Source organism: Anabrus simplex, chromosome 8 (genome assembly GCF_040414725.1).
Source record: "Anabrus simplex isolate iqAnaSimp1 chromosome 8, ASM4041472v1, whole genome shotgun sequence".
NCBI lineage: Eukaryota > Metazoa > Arthropoda > Insecta > Orthoptera > Tettigoniidae > Anabrus > Anabrus simplex.
Window position 1 is genome coordinate 234,731,486 of NC_090272.1, and position 22,837 is coordinate 234,754,322.

Genomic DNA, 22,837 nt, shown 5'->3' on the forward strand with positions numbered 1-22,837 from the left:
TCCACACCTTACATCATAGCCTGCACGGTTATTAGGTACCATTGTCAGGTTATCCATCCACACCTTATATCATAGCCTGCACGGTTGTTAGGTAACATTGTCAGGTTATCCATCCACACCTTACATCATAGCCTGCACGGTTATTAGGTAACATTGTCTGGCCATCCATCCACACCTTACATCACAGCTTGCACGGTTATTAGGTACCATTGTCAGGTTATCCATCCACACCTTATATCATAGCCTGCACGGTTGTTAGGTAACATTGTCAGGTTATCCATCCACACCTTACATCACAGCTTGCATATTTGTTTCATAACATTATCTTGTCATCCATCCCCACCTTACATCACAGCCTGCACGGTTGTTAGGTAACATTGTCTGGCCATCCATCCCCACCTTACATCACAGCCTGCACGGTTGTTAGGTAACATTGTCTGGCCATCCATCCCCACCTTACATCACAGCCTGCACGGTTATTAGGTAACATTGTCTGGTCATCCATCCCCACCTTACATCACAGCCTGCACGGTTATTAGGTAACATTGTCTGGCCATCCATCCACACCTTACATCACAGCCTGCACAGTTGTTAGGTAACATTGTCTGGCCATCCATCCATACCTTACATCACAGCCTGCACGGTTGTTAGGTACCATTGCCAGGTTATCCATCCCCACCTTACATCACAGGCTGTTCCTGCTCCATGGCTAAATGGACAGCCTGCAACCTTCCGTCACAAGTTTTGTGACTCTATCTTCCGTAACGGAAATTTTCAGATGTCCTTAAGACATATTTATGTCAAAAAAGTTTTAAAACGAAATAAATTCTAGACGACCGTGTTGGTTATCTCACTGTAAAGAGGACAAACCAATGTATCTAGTGACACAATAACGTGCTAAAATTGGCGTGTGGTGCGCCTAAGTATTAGTCCAGCGTGGTTCTATAAGTATGCGGCAAAATAATATATAACGAATATTTGAGAAACTTTTGGTGAGAATAAAGAATAATATTTTCGGTCTTTCTCATAATGTCGGAACAGCGAGTTGTCGGAATTTCAGAAAGTCCGAAATTACCATTGGCGAGCATCAAAATGCTTATCGGGAGCGGCCATCGTGCACATTAGCCCCTGTACCAGCTCCGCTCTTTTATCATTATCACTTTTACCGAAGTTCATGTGCACGGGTGTCTATTCCTTGCTGTACTGTACGTCAATATGCTTGTAACAGATTTTGTCCTGGTGCGTCAAACACACACTGACTAGTGCCGATCACTATTCTATGAAAGCCGAAAATGTTTGCCAACTAGCAGATAAATGATCGCTCTACAATTATGTCAGGAAGATGGAATAAGAAGAAGGGATCCAATTTTACAATGAGCCACTGTCACAAATATCAGCAACAGCAGACAACGTGGAACGAATCATCAGACAGGATGTAAGACGACCAGTGGACACAAAAAACACAATTCCGCCCCCCGTTCCAAGTGTGACACACGCACTTTCAAACGGGCAGACCAGGGCGAAGACAGGCAGAATTCTATAGTTGGAAATCATTGAAAAGCCGACTTCAAAGCAAATACAAAATTTATGAACAATATTGTGTAATTGGTTTGCTGTTTGTTTTACGACGCACCGACACAGACAGGTCTTATGGCGACGATGGGATAGGAAAAGCTTAGGAAAGGGAAGGAAGCTGCCGTGGCCTGTATGAAGGTACATCCCCAGCATTGGCCTGTTGTGAAAATGGGAGACCACGGAAAACTATCTTCAGGGCTGCCGACATCGGGTTCGAACTCACTATCTCCCGGATGCAAGCTCATGGCTGCGCGCCCCTAAACGCGCGGCCAACTCGCCAGGTATTGTGTAATTACACGAACTCAGGAAAGCCTCAAAATGTAATAGAATTGTCTTCGGACATAATGTTAGTGAATTAGTGAATTTTACAACTAAGTGAAAATTCATAACGTCTATAGACACAATTTCATATTGACACTTAACGCAATCCTAATGAGATTCAGCTTACCGCACTGACAAGTAAGAGCTATCCCCGAGTCGGAGGCATTTGCCCTTCCAGAAACAAGAAGGCTGTGCTTGTTCTTAGAGCTGTGCGTCATCCGATAATTTATGTAACGAAAATGTTTTAACAACAAAATGTGTAACGGAAGTGTACCCTAGGAACCGTGCTGACCTTGATATAAGGTTTGAATGGATGGTCAGACAATGTTATCTAACAATCGTGGAGGTTGTGATGTAAGGTATGAATGAATGGCGCGACAGTGTAACCTAGGAACCGTGCTGACTGTGATGTAAGGTATGAATGGATGGCGAGACATTGTTACCTAACAACCGTGCAGGCTGATATTAAGGTATGGATGGAATGACTAGAGAGTATTACCTTGGAACCGTGCAGGCTGTGATGCAAGGCACTGTTACCCAGGAACAGCGCAGGCTATGTGCCAAGCTATGAATGGTTGGCGAGACATTGTTATCTAGCAACCGTGCAGGTTGGGATGTTATGCTATGGATCGATGGCGAGATAGTGTTACCTAGGAGCCGTGCAGTCTCTGATGCAAGCTTCGGATGCATGGATGGCGAGACAGTGTTACCTAGCAACCGTGCAGGCTGTGATTATTATTATTTAGCGTATGATGCTACAGTTGACAGGCTGTGATGTAAGGTATGGATGGATGGCGAGACAGTGTTACCTAGCAACCTTGCAGGCTGTGATTATTATTATTATTTAGCGTATGATGCTACAGTTGACAGGCTGTGACGTAAGGTATGGATGGATGGCGAGACAGTGTTACCTAGCAACCGTGCAGACTGTGATGTAAGCTCTTGATTGATGGTGAGATACTGTTACCTAGCAACCATGCAGGCTATGTCTTATGGTTGGTGGTCATCTAGAATTGGCATTTATCACAAAAGTAAGATCAGAGGTTGAAGTGTGACGTATTGTAAGTTTGATTTCTATTACTTTGTACATATTGTGGAAGTCGTTGGTAAAAGTAGATGTGACTTAACGCGGCGCTCTAGCTAGCTCCCTGACCGGGCTTGACAGTCGCCTGTGAAGTCTAGCATAAAGCTGGAATTGGAAAGCTTCCCCATGATGCCGGTGCGGCGCTGGGTGCCTATAGTACTGACAAGAAGCTGTGAGTTTCAGATGTTGTTGCTATCAGAGAGACAAGTAAGTCTGCTGTCCATTCCACAACACTGTCGAGATCTGTTCGAAGTCGCTCACAATCTTGTTACTTATTTACCATTCTACAGAGTATAACGTCATCCGTTCGAGACATCGAGCAGTATGTTATTACGCGTGGACATTATTCTATCTGTGTTCTCTAGATCCAGTATAAACATAAGATGTAAGACGAGTCAGCCGTTCCTATACGGTACTTTTTAAAAGCACAACATATTTTTCTGATGATCTCAAGAACGATACTGAACGTTGTAGAAAAATTAAATGCCAGATTTATCGGTATAACTTTTGTACGATTTGCTTTACTTCGCACCGACACTGGTCTTATTGCGACGACGGAACTAGAAATGCCTAGGAATGGAAAGGAAGCGGCAGTGGGCTTATATAAGGTACAGCCCCAGCATTTGCCTGGTGTGAATGTGCGAAATCACGGGGTTTTCGAACCTACTAACTCGCAAATACTGGATATTGGCCGCACTTAAGCGACTGCAGCTATCGAGCTCGGTGCTCACTCTATTTTAAATATCTGGAAAGTCTCTTCCTTGGCTTCATTCAAGTGCTGATTAATGTCTTTTTAGGGTATTTACACGCGATATTATCATGCCTGTAGATCTACCATTACATTAAATAGAGTTTCTTTTAGACAAAGGGTCCCATTACTTTAATGACTGATGATAAGCCATGATTGCTACTAAATGTTACGGTTTCGTAACCGTTATCATCAACCGTCTTGTACACACCCTTCATTCATTTGTAATTTACGTAACCCAATTTGCCGTGGCCCCATTATGTCGGTTTCTCCTTGACCTACCTTCCTTTTATTTCTTTGATCATAATTTCGCTTTGATATACACTGACTGAGCAAATATCATGGGATAGCGGAGCACTGGTGCGCAGGTCTGTTGTCTGCGCAAAACACGCCCCCTGTGCCAGCGGCAGTTGTATAGGATACCTTGTGAGCAGTGGCTGTGCATGTGACAGGTGTAACATGGAACGTCGTCGTGAGCTGACACCGTTTGAACAGGGTATGGTGGTCGGTGCCCGACGGATGGGAAGTGCGATTTCGGAAGTGGTGTGAAAATTCGGCTTCACACGATCAACCGTGTCCAGGGTGTATCGTGAATGGTTGAATCCGGGTGTCACTGTCCACAACAGACGAACTACCGGCCGTCCAGCCACCCTCGATGACCGTGACCGGCGACATCTGAGAGGGATTGTCAATAGTGACAGACGGGCAACCGTGCAACAAATCACGGCTCAATTCAACACAGGCCGTGCTACACACGTCTCCCAGTGGACAATCTGTAGGAACATGGGTTCTATGGGGTATGGGAGCCGGCGCCGCACACGGGTGCCACTGTTAACCCAACGTCATCGGGCACAACGACGCACATTTGTCGCCAGTCACCAGGGATGGACACTGGAACAATGGCGTAACGTGATATGGTCGGACGAATCACGATTTCAACTGCACATGCCGATGGGAGGCACCGTGTATGGCGCAGACTATATGAAGCGATGGATCCCGCCTGCCTCGAAGGTGTGGTCCAGGGCGCTGGTGTCTCTGTTATGGTCTGGGGTGCATTTTCCTGGTATGGAAGGGCCCCCTAGTTATTCTGGAAGAGACTTTGAATGGTACGCGGTATGTTGAGCTGCTCGGAGACCATCTCCACCCATTTTTGGCCTTCCAGCCCCCAGACGGTTCTGCGGTGTTTCAAGATGATAACGCACCGCCACATCGCTCCCACGTCCCCTGGGAATGGTTCCAGGAACATGCAGCGTAGGTCCGACGACTGCCATGGCCACCCAGGAGCCCCGATATGAACTCTATCGAGCATATCTCTCTGGGATGTCCTGGAACGCAGGCTACGTGCCATGGATCCTGCACCCACGAACAGACCAGCATTAGCGGCCGCTGTGCAAAAACGATTTGGTGTCAGCTGCGTCCAGAGGACTACCAGGGACTTGTCGACTCACTTCCACGACATCTCACTGCAGTTCGCAGGGGCCAGAGGAGGCCCCACACGCTATTAGGTGACTATCCCATGACATTTGCGAAGCCAGTGTATACCAGGCGGTCCACGAGCTCCGTACTTTGTACCTGCAAATGTCCCGCATGCACTTGTGATGCATGGGATGCCTGATCACTTGTTTTCGAAGGAACATAGTAAATATTCGAATATTTGAATGAAACAATAATGTCACATTAGACAGAAAGATTCACACGTTAATTAAATATCAATTAATGAAAATTTCAAAATTTACCCTTCGGACCTTTACGACTTCCCTTAATATTTCAACATAATGCGATATTAATTGAAGGAACAAACTTCCTATCAGATTAATAAATGCAGTTAAAGCTCTATGACACAACCCTCTTCATTCATATCTCCGTTACACTTCATCATTGTTTTATTTCCGTCACCTTCAAGTGTAGTAAAAAAAAAAAAAATGCGGTAAATACAGACAGTAACTGAAAGCAGAAACAAGAGCTCTAATGCAGGATTAAGCTCTGCATACACCTCTTCTGTCCACACGGTGTTCTTGAATTCATAGCGTCATGTGTAGCGGTCAGGGATTACGGGCATATCACAGAATGTGTAGACCTGAGTCTGGATGTCAGTAATGAGTGTTGCTCACATTTCACACACGACCCGTCCTAACGAGACATTCGTGTGCTAAATCTCTGCATGCTGTTACAAGGAAACTGGAACTGTGCGGAGTTTTAGAACTCCTGGCACACGGACAAAAAGGTCTTCCAAGTCTTTAAAGCTATTTGTAAAACAAAAACACACACGTACGCTTACAAAGACCAGCACGTTATCACCGCCAAAGGAACAACTAACAACAACTTTGTCTCTGCCGGACTGAGTGACTGACACAGTAGAGATCTATCTTCGTGAGTCAAGATGGCGGGTTCGATTCCAGCTCAGAGCGTTGTTCTTTGAAAGTGCTCAAATACGCCACTGTTGAGTCGGCTGATTTAGTGGTACGTAAAATAACTCCTGTTAGGACAAAATCTCGGCACCTCGGCGTCTTCCCCCTGTGGGTAGGGGTGGTAGAATATCAGCCACGGTATCCCCTGCCTGTCGTAAGAGACGACTGAAATGGGCCTCAGGGCTCTGAACTTTGGAGCGTGGGTTGGCGACCACGAGGCCCTCAGCTGAGTCCTGGCATTGCTTCCACTTACTTGTGCCAGGCTCCTCACTTTCATATATCCTATCCGACCTCCCTTCGTCAACTCTTGTTTTCTGACCCCGACGGTATTACGTATGGAGGCGTAGGGAGTCTCATTTTCATGCCCTTTGCGGCCCTTGTCTTCCTTTGGCCGATACGTTCATTTTTCGAAGAATCGGACCCCTTCCATTTTTTCTCTCTTATTAGTGTTATATAGAGGACAGTTACCCAGTTGTACTTCCTCTTAAAACACTAATCACCACCACCACCATTTCGGCGTCTCCAAACCCCAAAACAGACATTAGTGGTTCGTAAAACTAATTAAATTGTTTATTAACCGGCCTCACTAGCTCAGACAGTTTTCAGTAGTTTTTTAAATTCTACTTAATAGCACCTTGTTCCCACAGCGATTTCCTGTTGCCGTGGTCATTACTTTAAGACAGATTCTAATTTGAGGCTCTTCCTTGGTGTATAATAATTCTTAAAAATAAATAAATAAATAAATAAATAAATAAATAAATAAATAAATAAATAAATAAATAAATAAGAACTTAGTGGAAAGTTAACTTTAAAAAATTGGTTTATTTCTCTGGAGTGTTGGACAAAAATTAATAGGAATGTACAGCACATGCACGGTGTCTGGATTCTGATGCGAAGTTTGAGAAGGGCAATTTGCTGCACATCCATAACTAATAGCCCTATTGTAACCTTTAAGCGTCCTTATTTAACCAGTGGAATGCATAATCTCTGCAGAACACAAACACTCTACTTTACTAACAGGGCAATAACCTCATAATGTTTTTGCATTTCAGCAATGAGACCTCCGTTCGACTCTCAAGGTAATTGCATGGGAAAATGCAGCTCCAAATTAGTACTTTTTATGTAAAAAAACAAACAAACAGAAATCCACGGTGATGTGGTATATGCATTATCATAATTTTATGGAAGCACTTTCATTATCTGATAATGTCCTATTATAAATCTAAAATTTACTGAACCCGCCGATGATCCTAACACTTGTAGTATGAACATAACTAATATACAATAATTAGCCTTAAAATTTAGGCTGAAAATAGCAGAGCTGTAATGTACAAATACATTAAACTCCTCCCACGAGAAATTAATTATAACTATCTTTTTTTCCATTCTCCTTGCGTCGCACTGACACAGGTAGGTCTTGTGGCGACGATGAATCAATCAATCAATCAATACTGATCTGCATTTAGGGCAGTCGCCCAGGTGGCAGATTCCCTATCTGTTGCTTTCCTAGCCTTTTCCGAAATGATTTCAAAGAAATTGGAAATTTATTGAACATCTCCCTTGGTAAGTTATTCCAATCCCTAACTCCCCTTCCTATTAATGAATATTTGCCCCAGTTTGTCCTCTTGAATTCCAACTTTATCTTCATATTGTGATCTTTCCTACTTTTATAGACGCCATTCAAATCTATTCGTCTACTAATGTCATTCCACGCCATCTGTCCGCTGACAGCTCGGAACATACCACTTAGTCCAGCAGCTTTTCTTCTTTCTCTCAATTCTTCCCAACCCAAACATTGCAACATTTTTGTAACGCTACTCTTTTGTCGGAAATCACCCAGAACAAATCGAGCTGCTTTTCTTTGGATTTTTTCCAGTTCTTGAATCAGGTAATCCTGGTGAGGGTCCCATACACTGGAACCATACTCTAGTTGGGGTCTTACCAGAGACTTATATGCACTCTCCTTTACATCCTTACTACAACCCCTAAACACCCTCATAACCATGTGCAGAGATCGGTACCCTTTATTTACAATCCCATTTATGTGATTACCCCAGTGAAGATCTTTCCTTATATTAACACCTAGATACTTACAATGATCCCCAGATGGAACTTTCACCCCATCAACGCAGTAATTAAAACTGAGAGGACTTTTCCTATTTGTAAAACTCACAACCTGACTTTTAGCCCCATTTATCAACATACCATTGCCTGCTGTCCATCTCACAATATTTTCGAGGTCACGTTGCAGTTGCTCACAATCTTGTAACTTATTTATCACTCTATAGAGAATAACATCATCCGCAAAAAGCCTTACCTCCGATTCCACTCCTTTACTCATATCATTTATATATATAAGAAAACATAAAGGTCCGATAACACTGCGCTGAGGAACTCCCCTCTCAACTATTACAGGGTCAGACAAAGCTTCACCTACTCTAACTCTCTGAGATCTATTTTCTAGAAATATAGCAACCCATTCAGTCACTCTTTTGTCTAGTCCAATTGCACTCATTTTTACCAGTAGTCTCCCATGATCCACCCTATCAAATGCTTTAGACATGTCAATCGCGATACAGTCCATTTGACCTCCAGAATCCAAGATATCTGCTATATCTTGCTGGAATCCTAGAAGTTGAGCTTCAGTGGAATAACCTTTCCTAAAACCGAATTGCCTTCTATCGAACCAGTTATTAATTTCACAAACATGTCTAATATAATCAGAAAGAATGCCTTCCCAAAGCTTACATACAATGCATGTCAAACTTACTGGCCTGTAATTTTCAGCTTTATGTCTATCACCCTTTCCTTTATACACAGGGGCTACTATAGCAACTCTCCATTCATCTGGTATAGCTCCTTCGGCCAAACAATAATCAAATAAGTACTTCAGATATGGTACTATATCCCAACCCATTGTCTTTAGTATATCCCCAGAAATCTGATCAATTCCAGCCGCTTTTCTAGTTTTCAACTTTTGTATCTTATTGTAAATGTCATTGTTATCATACGTAAATTTTATTACTTCTTTGGCCTTAGTCTCCTCCTCTATCTCGACATTATCCTTGTAACTAACAATCTTTACATACTGCTGACTGAATACTTCTGCCTTTTGAAGATCCTCACATACACACTCCCCTTGTTCATTAATTATTTCTGGAATGTCCTTCTTGGAACCTGTTTCTGCCTTAAAATACCTATACATACCCTTCCATTTTTCACTAAAATTTGTATGACTGCCAATTATGCTTGCCATCATGTTATCCTTAGCTGCCTTCTTTGCTAGATTCAATTTTCTAGTAAGTTCCTTCAATTTCTCCTTACTTCCACAGCCATTTCTAACTCTATTTCTTTCCAGTCTGCACCTCCTTCTTAGTCTCTTTATTTCTCTATTATAATAAGGTGGGTCTTTACCATTCCTTACCACCCTTAAAGGTACAAACCTGTTTTCGCATTCCTCAACAATTTCTTTAAACCCATCCCAGAGTCTGTTTACATTTTTATTTACCGTTTTCCACCGATCATAGTTACTTTTTAGAAACTGCCTCATACCTGCTTTATCAGCCATATGGTACTGCCTAACAGTCCTACTTTTAAGACTTTCCTTTCTATCACATTTATTTTTAACTACCACAAAAACAGCTTCATGATCACTAATACCATCTATTACTTCAGTTTCCCTATAGAGCTCATCTGGTTTTATCAGCACCACATCCAAAATATTTTTCCCTCTGGTTGGTTCCATCACTTTCTGAATCAGCTGTCCTTCCCATATTAACTTATTTGCCATTTGTTGGTCATGCTTCCTGTCGTTCGCATTTCTTTCCCAATTTACATCGGGCAAATTCAGATCTCCCGCTACAATCACATTTCTTTCCATGTCGTTTCCCACATAGCTGACTATCCTATCAAATAATTCCGAATCCGCATCAGTGCTACCCTTTCCCGATCTGTACACTCCAAATATATCAAGTTGCCTATTATCTTTAGAAATGAGCCTTACGCCTAGAATTTCATGTGTCTCATCTTTAACTTTTTCGTAGCTTACAAATTCTTCTTTCACCAGAATGAAAACTCCCCCTCCCACCTTTCCTATCCTATCTCTACGATACACACTCCTGTGCCGTGAGAAAATTTCTGCATCCATTATATCATTTCTCAGCCATGATTCAACTCCTATTACAATATCTGGTAAATATATATCTATTAAATTACTTAATTCTATTCCTTTCTTTACAATACATCTACAGTTCAACACTAACAATTTTATGTCATCCCTACTTGATTTCCAGTCCCAGGAAAGGTCTACGAGCGGGAAGGAAGCGGCCGTAGCCTTAATTAAGGTATAGCCCCAGCATTTTCCTGTTCTGAAACTAGGAAACCATGGAAAACCATCTTCAGGGCTGCCGACAGTGGGGTTCAAATCCAGCCGTAGCCTTAATTAAGGTATAGCCCCAGCATTTTCCTGTTCTGAAACTAGGAAACCATGGAAAACCATCTTCAGGGCTGCCGACAGTGGGGTTCAAATCCACTATCGCCCGGATACAAGCTCACAGCTGCGTGCCCCTAACCGCACGGCTAATTCGCCTGGTAATTATAACTAATAGAAGTCCAATATAAATACTCTCTCGTCCCGTGGTGGAATTCCCTCCTCCCAGTGCGTTTGTACGACATTATAGATGAAGGCAGGAGATCCTATGGTGCAGTAGAAACAGCCCTGGACTTGAATTGCCTGAAATGTAGCTGAGAAGTTTAGATATAATATTTTGTTCTTACCCTTTCCTTTACGTCCAGTGGGTTTAATTCTATCCGTATGTGCTGTTTCTTTGTTTTCCTTAGCGTTAACGTTATTTCACATTGCCGGTGATTAAACTCTACCCACACACTTCTCTGACAATATAGGTGAGTGTACATGTATTCGGAACGCTGGGGTGATATACATTCACATCTAATCTACTGTAAATGTCAAACATATGGATCACTCTCCTCTGAACGGGTAACTATGAGCAGAGGTCCATGACGGTCGTGTGGTGACTAGGATATTCCAATCTGCCGTCAAGGTCCATGTACTGAATGCGTACAATGTGGGTGCGACTGTGTGTAGAACTAGTTTACGTACAGTTCAGTGAGATGTACAGTTGGTAATTGCGCGTCCTTGTTACAGGTAAGCCAAGTGTACCCGGCGTAGCGGACTGTTTGGTCAGCGGCTTTAACATCCACTGATAAGACAGGTATTGTGTAGCACTGTAAGTAATTCGCTCACTGAATAGTATCAGGTATGCAGTAAAATGAAAATAGACATTAAATAAAATGTATTTCCAGGAAATCTTGCAAGTTAAAACTTGGTATCGGAGAACCTAATACCATCTAGATGGCTAGAAAACTGCAAAACTCCGAATACTCCCCGAGAGAAACTGGGGGTATTTAATTCGGAATCGGAAAGAAAATAGCGAAAATTTGCATGTAAAGTGATTGTTGTCATCCAGTACGAAGGTTTTTCTCCAAAGCAATGACCTACCTTTTCAGAAGTCTCTGAAAAGCCTAGGCGTTGTCATGAATGATACATTAAACTGGAATGACCATATAACAAGGGTCTGCGGAAAGGTATATGCATCTCTCCACCCCCTAAAAGTGAAACAATCCATTCATCCACATAGCATGTAAATAAAACATATTCAAACTCTCATTTTCCACCAATTCATTACTGCGATGTCGTATTAACCGATGCAACTGTAGAAAAAATTATGAAACTTCAGAAGACAATGAACTCTTGCATACGATTTATATTGTCTTTGAACTTTAGGACACACATTTCCCCATATTATGTGAAGCTATTCTGGCTGAAAATCGATCAACTAAGAAGTCTACATACTGCGACACTAATTTTTCGACTTCTGAACGAATCTACACCTGAATACCTATCCTCACATTTTAATTTCCTCTCATCTGTCCATGGGCATAATACCAGATCGACTTCTACCCTTATGATACCTTTTAATCACTCATCTGTATACAGCAACTCTGGGGCAAGGCTATGGAACACTCTCCCTGTTAGTATATGTAATAGCACTTCAATAGTCTCATTTAAACGGTCTTGTCGAGATTTCCTCTTAAATACGAGATCAGCTTGTATGAATGTTAGTGTGTATGAGTGCAAGTATGATTTAGAGCTATGTGATGTAGATAGATAATATTAATTATTAAAAGAACTATTATAATACGTTATAGGCTAGTATTACTCCATTAATTTAAGTAGTTTTAGGGACTGTTAACAATGTTATTTTTCTAATTCATGTGACTATGTGCCAGACCCGTGGTGTAGGGGTAGCGTGCCTGCCTCTTATCCGGAGGCCCCGGGTTCGATTCCCGGCCAGGTCAGGGATTTTTACCTGGACCTGAGGGCTGGTTCAAGGTCCAGTCAGTCTACGTGATTAGAATTGAGGAGCTATCTGACGGTGAGGTAGCGGCCCCGGTCTAGAAAGCCAAGAATAACGGCCGAGAGGATTCGTCGTGCTGACCACACGACACCTCGTAATCTGCAGGCCTTCGGGCTGAGCAGCGGTCGCTTGGTAGGCCAAGGCCCTTCAAGGGCTGTAGTGCCATGGGGTTTGGTTTGGTTTGGTATGTGACTATGTACTGTATGTTGTGGTTAAGTGTAAGAACGGGCCGTGAGCACTAACTTCGCCACATACAGAGGCATAAAATAAATAAATAAATAAATAAATAAATAAATAAATAAATAAATAATAGTTTTCGTGAGCTTCAAAGTTTCCTGAAAGAACAAATTAATTCTCAATATCAAAGCACGAGGAGTGTACAAAGAAATTATTGAAATATATGGTTGATGCATGAACTCGGAGAGATTTCTTTCTGCCTGACTTTTTTTCACATTTGAGATACGAGGAAGAATCAGTATGATATTCTCCACATTGTTGACGATTTTCTTCAAACGCTGGAGACTGTTCTCAATTCCGCGCCTGAAGACATGTGCTAAAAACAAAGAAACCCCATGGCGCAACAGCCCTGGAGGATCAAGGGCTACCAAGCGATCCCTGCTCAGTCAGAAGGCCTGCAGAATACGAGCTGTGGTGTGGTCAGCAGGACGAATCTTCTTGGCCGTTATTCTTGGCTTTCTACACCAGGGCCGCAATTTAACCATCAGATAGCTCCTCAGTTGTAATCAGGTAGGCTGAGTGCACCTCGAACCAGCCTCAGATACGGGTAAAAATCCCTGACCTGGCCGAGAATCGAACCCGCGGCCTCCGGGTAAGAGGCAGACCCGCTACCCCTACACCGTGGGGCGGCGAAGAAATCTGCAAGTTGGTGAGAATGTTGCTAAAGTTTGGATGTGGGGTGGCAGCAATGTGATTGCTAGGAATTACTTTGTCGATTGTCATATGTAGTGACATCGCTCTCAACAGCTCAAACTACCTGCACGCGCAAAATGAAAAGAAAACCGACCGGTAAGAAAATCCCAAATGTTCCTAGACACGACAATGTAGATACTCAGCTTCATGGCAAGTGCAAGCAAGTAGGAGCTTGGTTGGTCTTGCTGGGGACCAAACATGACGACCTCGCCTCACATTACTACTCTCTCCGCTGTCCATTGGCGGCTTATAGGATTTACTATGTCTGCTGTAGCCGGAGTGGTCTGCTGCACTCGACACGAAGAAAGGGTGAAGACTGAAGAATGCGGTTTGGCGACCTCTTCACAACAAACAAGGATGACTCAGAACTAGTTCACTCTGCAGGGTGCAGGGTGTCTGACCGCTGACTTCTGGGAACTGAGGCCGTCATGGTTTGTTCCCAAGTATATATTTCTCTACTCTGCATTATTTCCAACTTTTCCGACCTCTATCCAACAATGGTGTCATATGAGTTGCGCCGAGTAAAAGTTGCGCCGTGTTAAAATCAGTAAAACTTGCGCCGTGGTCATTAATCATTCTAGGAACTAGAGGTCTTGTTTGGGAATTTTACAGGGAATGAAACAACGCTGATAGAATGAACATTTGCGACGGAAAACTGTAAATTTCAGGGAATTTCAGGGAATGAAACAACGCTGATAGAATGAACATTTGCGACGGAAAACTGTAAATTTCAGTTATTGTTAAGATTAAAAAAGCTTCTTCATGACGCTGATGGAACGTAGGCTTCTCATCACTGTTCCGGGGGTTAAATCTACGATCACTTTAGATAGCGTTTATGCTGGACAAAGCGTGCGTTCAAAATATTATTTCTGATTTCTTCATATTTATATCAGCATCACTGTTTGAAGCAATTTCATTTGTCATTTATTAATCTTTTATACCCAGGGGAATGCGACAGGCCTCGCCAGGGCACACAATTTCCGTTCTTTGGCAGTAGCTATAGTTCATTCTTGAGCCCTATCACTTCATAGGGGGGTGCATGTCGGGGAAACGTAGGGTGAGACAATTTTTTTTCTGTTTTCCCTGGTCATTATTCAAAAAATTGGCAACATTTCATTTGCCATCCATTAATCTTTGTCCGCAAAAGCACGTCAGATCTCGCATTCGGCAGTATTTTCTTCCTTTAGCGGTATTTCATCCTTCATTCATTCTATTCCTGACCCTGTCAGTTAGCTGCAAACAGTCTGTGAATATTCTTCATGAGACTGAAAGACTGATTCCATGTTTCCACACTTGGTTTGTAAATTAAGTGAAACTACGTAGTTATACACATTTCACACAGTGATATAAATACTATGCAGGTTTTCTAAATGTGCAAGAAACCAACATTGATAGAGTGAATACCGAGCTCGATAGCTGCAGTCGCTTAAGTGCGGCCAGTATCCAGTATTCGGGAGATAGTAGGTTCGAACCCCACTGTCGGCAGCCCTGAAAATGGTTTTCCGTGGTTGCCCATTTTCACACCAGGCAAATGCTGGGGCTGTACCTTAAGTAAGGCCACGTCCGCTTCCTTTCCACTCCTAGCCCTTTCCTGTCCCATCGTCGCCATAAGACCTATCTGTGTCGGTGCGACGTTAAAACAATTAACAAAAAAAGATAGAGTGAATAATATTTTTTATATATTAATTTCAAAATCTCAGTATTACAGATATTCACAGATATTCCTTGAACTTGGAAATAACCATGTGGGGTGCAGCGCAGGTAGCAGATGCTTAAGACAGCTGTGAAACCATCTCCACGGCGCAACTTTTACTAGGCGCAACTCATACAGAACCTCCAACAATATCCACTTAAACTCCTTTGATAATGAAACTGCATTTACTGACCAAGTTGGCGGATCACTTAGGGGCGCGCAGCTGTGAGCTTGCATTCGGGAGATAGTGAGTTCGAACCCCACTGTCGGCAGCCCTGAAAATGGTTTTCCGTGGTTGCCCATTTTCACACCAGGCAAATGCTGTGGCTATACCTTAATTAACGCCATGTGCGCTTCCTTCCCACATCTAGCCCTTTCGATCCCATCGTCGCCATAAGACTTGTCTGTGTCGGCGCGACGAAAAGCAACTTCTTAAAAAGTGTAGAAATGCATTTCGAACCAACAGATTACTTCGGGCGTGCAAATGAGAAATTTCCCCAGCGTTGATAAATACCATTAATATCGAGAATGAAGTCCATTAAGGATGAGAAAACATTTCGATTGTTACTGTAGTTTCGAACCGACATACATGTTTGCTTCAAACCACAGTTTCCATACAAAATCATCTGCGAGGAAGTAATTTAAAATACATTTTCAGCCATAATTTATCAGTTGGGGAGCTCCATGTTTATCGTACTTGCTCCCATTACCATTCGAACGGTGGCAGTAGTATGTACACAGTTCATGTCGGATGAAATGGGACACCAGGTACATCTACAATACGGGAACCTGCTGTCAGGTCATTAATTCGGCTCCAGGACACTGCAGGAGACTTGAGTGTACTGCAAGACAATACACCGGCCCACCGCTTCCGAATTGTGACAGATAATTTGATGAAAACTCCTAGCACATGAGCAAGCTTACTTGACCTCTAAGGTTACCTGACCTCAATGCCATTGAGCACATCTGTAATGCTGTCGTGACAGGTGTACGTGTCCAGGATACTGCTCTGATCAATCTTCGTGCATTACGAGCGGCAGTACGGTGGTGGCAATGGATCACAGTGGTTCCCCATCTCTTGGAGTGTCTGGTGAAAACATAACGGGTCGCATGGTCACCGCCTTCAGAGCTGCTAGTCATTCAGTTGCTCTCCGAATATGAACGGCAGGTTGCATAAAACAGGGACTCGTAAAACACTCTACATAATATGAATAAATTATTCCCTATTGATTAAAATGAAAACTCTCTCTTAACGAAGAAAACTTTGTCAAAGTGACCTTGACCTGTATTATCTATAAGAAGTCAAAAAGATATTATGTCCTATAATATTTGGACTGTAAAGAACTTGTTTGAATGTCCACGCGTGTTTCTGTTGAGGACTCTACACCGGTTATAAATTTGATACACTTGGGTATCGTATTTTACTTGCCGGGCTCAGTATCTCGGACGGAAGAGCGCTGGCCTTCTGAGCCTAATTTGGCAGGTTCAATCCTGTCTCAGTCCGGTGGTATACGAAGTGCTGAAATACTTCAGTCTCGTATCGGTAGATTTACTGGCACGTGAAAGAAGACCTGAGGGACAAAATTCCGCCACCTCCGTGTCTCCATAAACCATAAAAATGTAGTTGGGAGGACGTGAAACAAATAGCATTGCTATCTTTTACTTCCTTGTGATATATCTTTGTACCAGACTACAGTAGTTGTAAACTATTTTATTTTAAAAAAAAAGAGAGAGAGAGAGAGACCTGTGTTCAAGTATAGAAACCTTTGTACTGAAATCCTCGATTGGGCTCATAACTTGCATCTCAGATTTGTTTCCTCTTCGCGAGCTAACATGCGCTTTATTCACTTTACGATAATATCACAAGAAAACGACAGGAAAGTCTGTAGCTTGGTAATAATAATAATAATAATAATGGGCAAAGTGAGCTGGCCGTGCGGTTAGGATCGCGTAGCTGTGAGATTGCTTTTGGAGTAGCGGGCTCGAATACCACCGTCGGTAGTTATGAAGATGATTTTCCGTGGTTTCCCGTTTTCACACCAGGCAAATGCTGGGGCTATAGCACTTTCCCATACTTGCGTCACGGAAAACCTTCCATCTCTTAGGACGACGTTAAAAGACCACTAGCAAAAATGGTAATACGTCGTGCTGACTATATTTTATGGTTTTCTGGAGACGCCGAGGTGCCGAAATTTTGTCATTCATGACTTTTCTTACGTGCCAGTAAGTCTACCGGTAACAGGACGACGTATTTGAACACCTTCAAATAACACCGAACTGAGCCAGCATGGAAGCTGTCCAGTTGGGCTCAGACGGCTACCGTTCAATTCACCACAGTATGTAATAAAATATTGTATACAACGGCCACTGAAGTGATAAGTTTACGGTACTCGTTTGGAAATTCCTCAACATATTAGTGGTAATTAAAAATATTACTTTCTATGAGTGTTGCATAAATAGCTATTACAGCACAATTACAGGATGACCCAAAAGTCTGTTAACATTTGACGAAGCAATACTTCACGGAATACTGGATGAAGAGAGGTAATAATATTGAAACACATACTTGACAAGACAATGGGTTTTACTGACACCTACAACGAATGCACAAACAGACCAATACATGGCGCGGGATAGCAACACGTCAGTGATGCTGCATGAGATCCGTGCACGGTATAAAAGGAGCTGTTGTGACAGAGGGCGTCAGATGCACCTGCAGTCTCGGCACGTTGAGGTTACCAGAAAAGGGACTGTTAGTGAAGCGTTAGTGTACTTTATTTTGGTGACAATGAAATCCCACGTCTACCGGGCAAGTTGACCCTGCGGTTAGGGGTGCGCAGCTGTGAGCTTTCATCCGGGAGATAGTAGGTTCGAACCCCACTGTCGACAGCCCTGAAGATTGTTTTCCGTGGTTTCCCATTTTTACACCAGGCAAAAGCTGTGGCTGTACCTTAATTAAGGCCACGGCCGCTTCCTTCCCATTCCTCTAGGCCTTTCCTATCCCATCGTCGGCATAAGACCTATCGGTGTCGGTGCGACACTATAGAAATGTAAGTAGTGGGACGTGAAACCAATTAGGTCTTTTGTCATCATAACCGATTTTGGCCAATTATAGGCACGTAATTAACTGTTCATGATTTCAATTTTCTTTGGCTTCAGAATTCCTTCATTTTCTTGCTTGCAGCTTCTCTCCTTTCAGACGTCCAATGTTGTTTCCTTTCGGCCGCTGTGTCTGCCTCTAGGAACACCTCAAATATATGTATCTTGTCTCTGAAAGTGGTTCTGTTGTGGATGTCTTGAATCATAATGTTCATTTCTTGCAGATCCTTCTTGGTGTTAACAAACCATTTGTCATAAGAGTTGCCTTTCCTATAGGGTTTAATGAAATAGTTAAAACATTTCTTTGGTACTCTGTCGCCGTCGGGCATTATTGAAATGTATCCAAAGAGTTTAACTCTTCGCTTGCGTATGGTATCTGAAAAGCTGCTGCATGTTTTATGGATGTCTTTGTTACTGCATAATCGGTATTTTTCAGCACAAATTTTTTGGTCCGAGAATTTTTCTTACTTTCTTTCCTTCTTGTTGATGTCTTTGCTGGTTGTTAATTCAAGCTAGTCCAAACCTAATGCTATAGTCTAAACAGAAGCAACTGGTCATCTAGGTTAAACCGTATTTTGGTTAACTGCTTTTCGAACAATAAAGGTTTTGCTCTATGTATTTGTGGATTCAGGGAAAGATACTCTGTGCAGTGATGTAGAAATTCTATAAAACACATTTTTGTTCACTTCCCTCGTCCAGGTGATCTTACGTGCCTTATTTTCCTTACTAGCAGTTCTCAAATTACGAGAAACAACAACGGTAATATTGACGTTTACTAATGCAAAGAGGCGGAATGTTCTGCCAGTATTCGTAAAGCAAGAGAACGCACATTAACCAGCTGTCAGTCAGCATTCCGGTTTAGAGATGTGTGATGAGGCCTTCAACAGAGAATTTTGCGGACTTCACCTCATTTGCTTGTCCAATATAGCAAGCCTGCAGCCGTGTATTTCTCTAGACGTTACCACATATCCTTGTCAATGTCATTTTCTGTTCAGTTTTCCAGAGCTATTGTTGTGGAAATAGAGTTCACTTGCTGCTGGCCAGATCTATATTTTTATTTCTTCTCTCTTTTCACCCTTTACGCATATCTTGAGGCGTGCATTTCAATATATGAACTGTCCTTCCATTCTAACCTCCAACATGAATGTATGCATAAGGTGATGGATACAGCGACGTCAAGCGAATGAGGAAATGATGTTTTTACATTGTAGAGAAAGTCTCCGGCCTGTTCTCCGAGCGAAGGAAATATGTTACTGAATTTCTACTTGTTCGAGGATGAGAAACAGGATCATCAATATTTTCTCTCCCTCTACAACCCCTGAGCGAGACTGTGGAATACATCCGCTGCACCTCGGCCAATGGGAACGATTACCCAGAAATGTTCAACTTCGGAGTGTGGAATGGTGACCTTGAGGCGTCAGCTGGCATTGCTTCCACTTGCTTACCTTAGTTTCTTCACCTTCCATGCCTGAGAAGTCTATCATTTCCATACCCTCTCTGTACATTCCTTTCTTTAGCTGATGCCTTCATTCTTCAGAGGAATATTCCATTCTCCCACCCCCCTCCGGTGAGGCTAGAGTTGCTTGCTTCTTTCTTGGTTTTCTTCCCTGTTATCCGTGGTGTGTACCGCTAGGTTACTTTCCTGACGCCAAACCTATATAAGGTGGTAGTGATTATTGTTTTAAGAGGAACTGCAACTGGGCAACCATACTCTATTAACATTAATTACAGAGAAAAAGTGGAAGAGATCAGACACTTTGAAAACTGCGTATCGGCCAGAGAAATACTAGAGCCACAAAGGGCGTGAAAGTGAAAGTTTCTCTAGGCCCTCATACGTAATACCCACGGCGTCGGAAAAGAACAAGAGTTGACCAAGGGAGGTCGGATCGCTTAGAGAAAATTGAGGAGCCTGACAGAAGTAAGTGGAAGCAATGCCAGGACTCAGTTGAGAGCCCTGTGGTCGCCAACCGCAACTCTCAAATTAAGAGTCTCTGAGGCCCCTTTTACGACAGGTGTCATTCTACTTCTCCCCCCCACACGGGATCAAACCTCTGTAAAGGGGTGTGTCGGTGTGTCAGGGGCAATTACGTTCGGCTGGTAGGGTGAATGATGAGCGTAGTGGTCTTTGGTTCGGAGGGCCCCTGGGTTGGATTCATGGCAGGGTGGGAGATTTTTATCCTAAATTCCCTTGGTTCTGGGCCAGGATGTTTGTTCTGTTCGGAACATTACTTCAACTCATACACCACACATAATACGCACTCTCAACTCTTGTTGTCTTTCCTACCTCGACGGTGTTAGTTTCGCGAGGCCTGAAGAGTCACCAAGCGAGTTGGCCGTGTGGTTAGGGGCACGCAGCTGTGAGCTTGCATTCCGGAAATAGTGGGTTCGAACATCGCTGTGGGCTGGCCTGAAGATGGTTTTCCGTGTTTTCCTGCTCTCACACCAGGCAAGGGCTGGGGCTATACCTTAAAGAAGGCCACGGCCGCTTCCTTCTCACTGCTAGTCCTTTCCTATTCCATCGTCGCCATAAGACCTGTCTGTGTCGGTGCGATGTAAAGAAATTGCCAAAAAGAATGCCTACAGGGTCTTTTATTTTCATGTCCTCTGCGGCACTTGTCTTCCTGTGGCCGATACCTTCATTTCTCGAAGTGCATGACCTTTTGCATTTTCCCTCTGATTAATATTAATAGAGGATGTGTGCGCAATTGTATTTCAACAATCACCACCATCGCCTCCATACTAGCACCATAAAACTTCTATTGCTGAAAGTTGAACAACAATACGTTTTAATACAAATAGTGTATACAAAAAGAAATTAAATGAGTTGAGAGTTCTAAACAAATTATAAGGAGAAGTTCATTATTGGCTTTGGCAATATACAGGAGTACAACTATAAACTCCTCAGTTTTAAAATGTTGATTAACTTCCAAACCTTGTATCAGAGCAAACATGACCGCGCATTATATACTTCCTCTTTTAGGTGCTTGTAATTTGGCCGTTATTTTGTTCCAAGCAATTTTACATGTTTAATTTTACTCTCTTGTTTATTATTTAATTAATATTTTTCATTGACAAATTTTTCACATTCCATTTCAGCATCTGTGAATTGCCTGATAACAGCCAGTCTTATTTTCAGTTTCTACAGCTTGTTCGTCTGCCGACGTTGACTTGCTGTTCGTATCCCTTAAGCCTCCTTTCGCTCTTCTGTTAGAGGTACCCCGCGTCTTCTGGGCTCTCATTTCACTGGGAATCCCTGAAAGTTATTGATGATTTGTCTAAATTCATCCCTGTCCTTGATTTTACTTTCTGGGAGACTGATTTGTCTTAGATCCTCTCAACGTTGACACCTTTTGTCTTGCCGGACTGAGTGGCTCAGACGGTTGAGGCGCTGGCCTTCTGACCCCAGCTTGGCAGGTTCGATCCTGGCTCAGTCCGGTGGTTTTTGAAGGTTCTCAAATACGTCAGCCTCGTGTCGGACCTCGGCGTCTCCGAAAACCGTAAAAGAGTAGTTAGTGGGACGTAAAGCAAATAACATTATTATTATTATTATTATTATTATTATTATTATTATTACATTTTGTCTTGTGAAGGTCGACATCTTATTAGTGAGACTGCCATTAGATTAGCAATAGTCGCCGACTTACGTAAGACTGTTAGGATATAAGCATCCGTTTGGTGACCATGATCGTTAAGGCATGAAGTCTACCCTGGTTAGCCTGTTTGAGTGCCATTGACGAGCAAAAATCACCATCAGAATGTTGTCCGGCAGGGTAGGAGTGGTGGTGGTGCCATGAGGCTGTATTCAGTTACAAACCTCTCTACAGTGTCCGTATGGAGTGAGGGCATATGACTATCTTGATGGTGATTTGTTCGTCGGATACGGACACTATGCCTTGAACAAACAGGTTGGTGTTATTCGACAGGAGTAGGCTATGTACAGACACCGTCTTTCACCCTCTCCCTACCTTATTATGGTCATCATCTGACATCCACACGGGCAGCGCGCCCTGTGGCATCAGGCGGGCGAAACATACCCTCGGACAGAACCAGTACTGAAAAGCCTAAGATAAATTTTTAAAATTGCGATGTAAGTACATGTGATGTTATATTTCTAAATTCTATATTGTGAGCCACTTAGTGAGTAGGCATGAACTACGTGCTAATTTGGCAACACTGTCCAATACGGTGGAGGTCCCTGCGCCTGAGGTACAAGCGCCGATGTAAGAGTATAATTCTTCATTACCGCCTTAATAAAGCATAGTATGTAATTAATTGTTTACATTGGAGTATTTTTGAACAAGATCATTTTCGAATTTTTGGTATCATTTTTTCATACGCCTATTTGCGGCCGATCTGAGGTTATGGTAATAATTTAAATTACATAAATTTTGACTTGCGCAAAGAGCCCTGGAACGATCTGTTTTTGTAGATTGAGGACTGTCTGAAGTTTCTTTTTAAGGGGTCGGTACAGGTTGACACTCTCCAAGTTCACAAATGAAGAGGGCTATTTCTACCCTAAGAAAGTTGTCTAAAAACGCAACG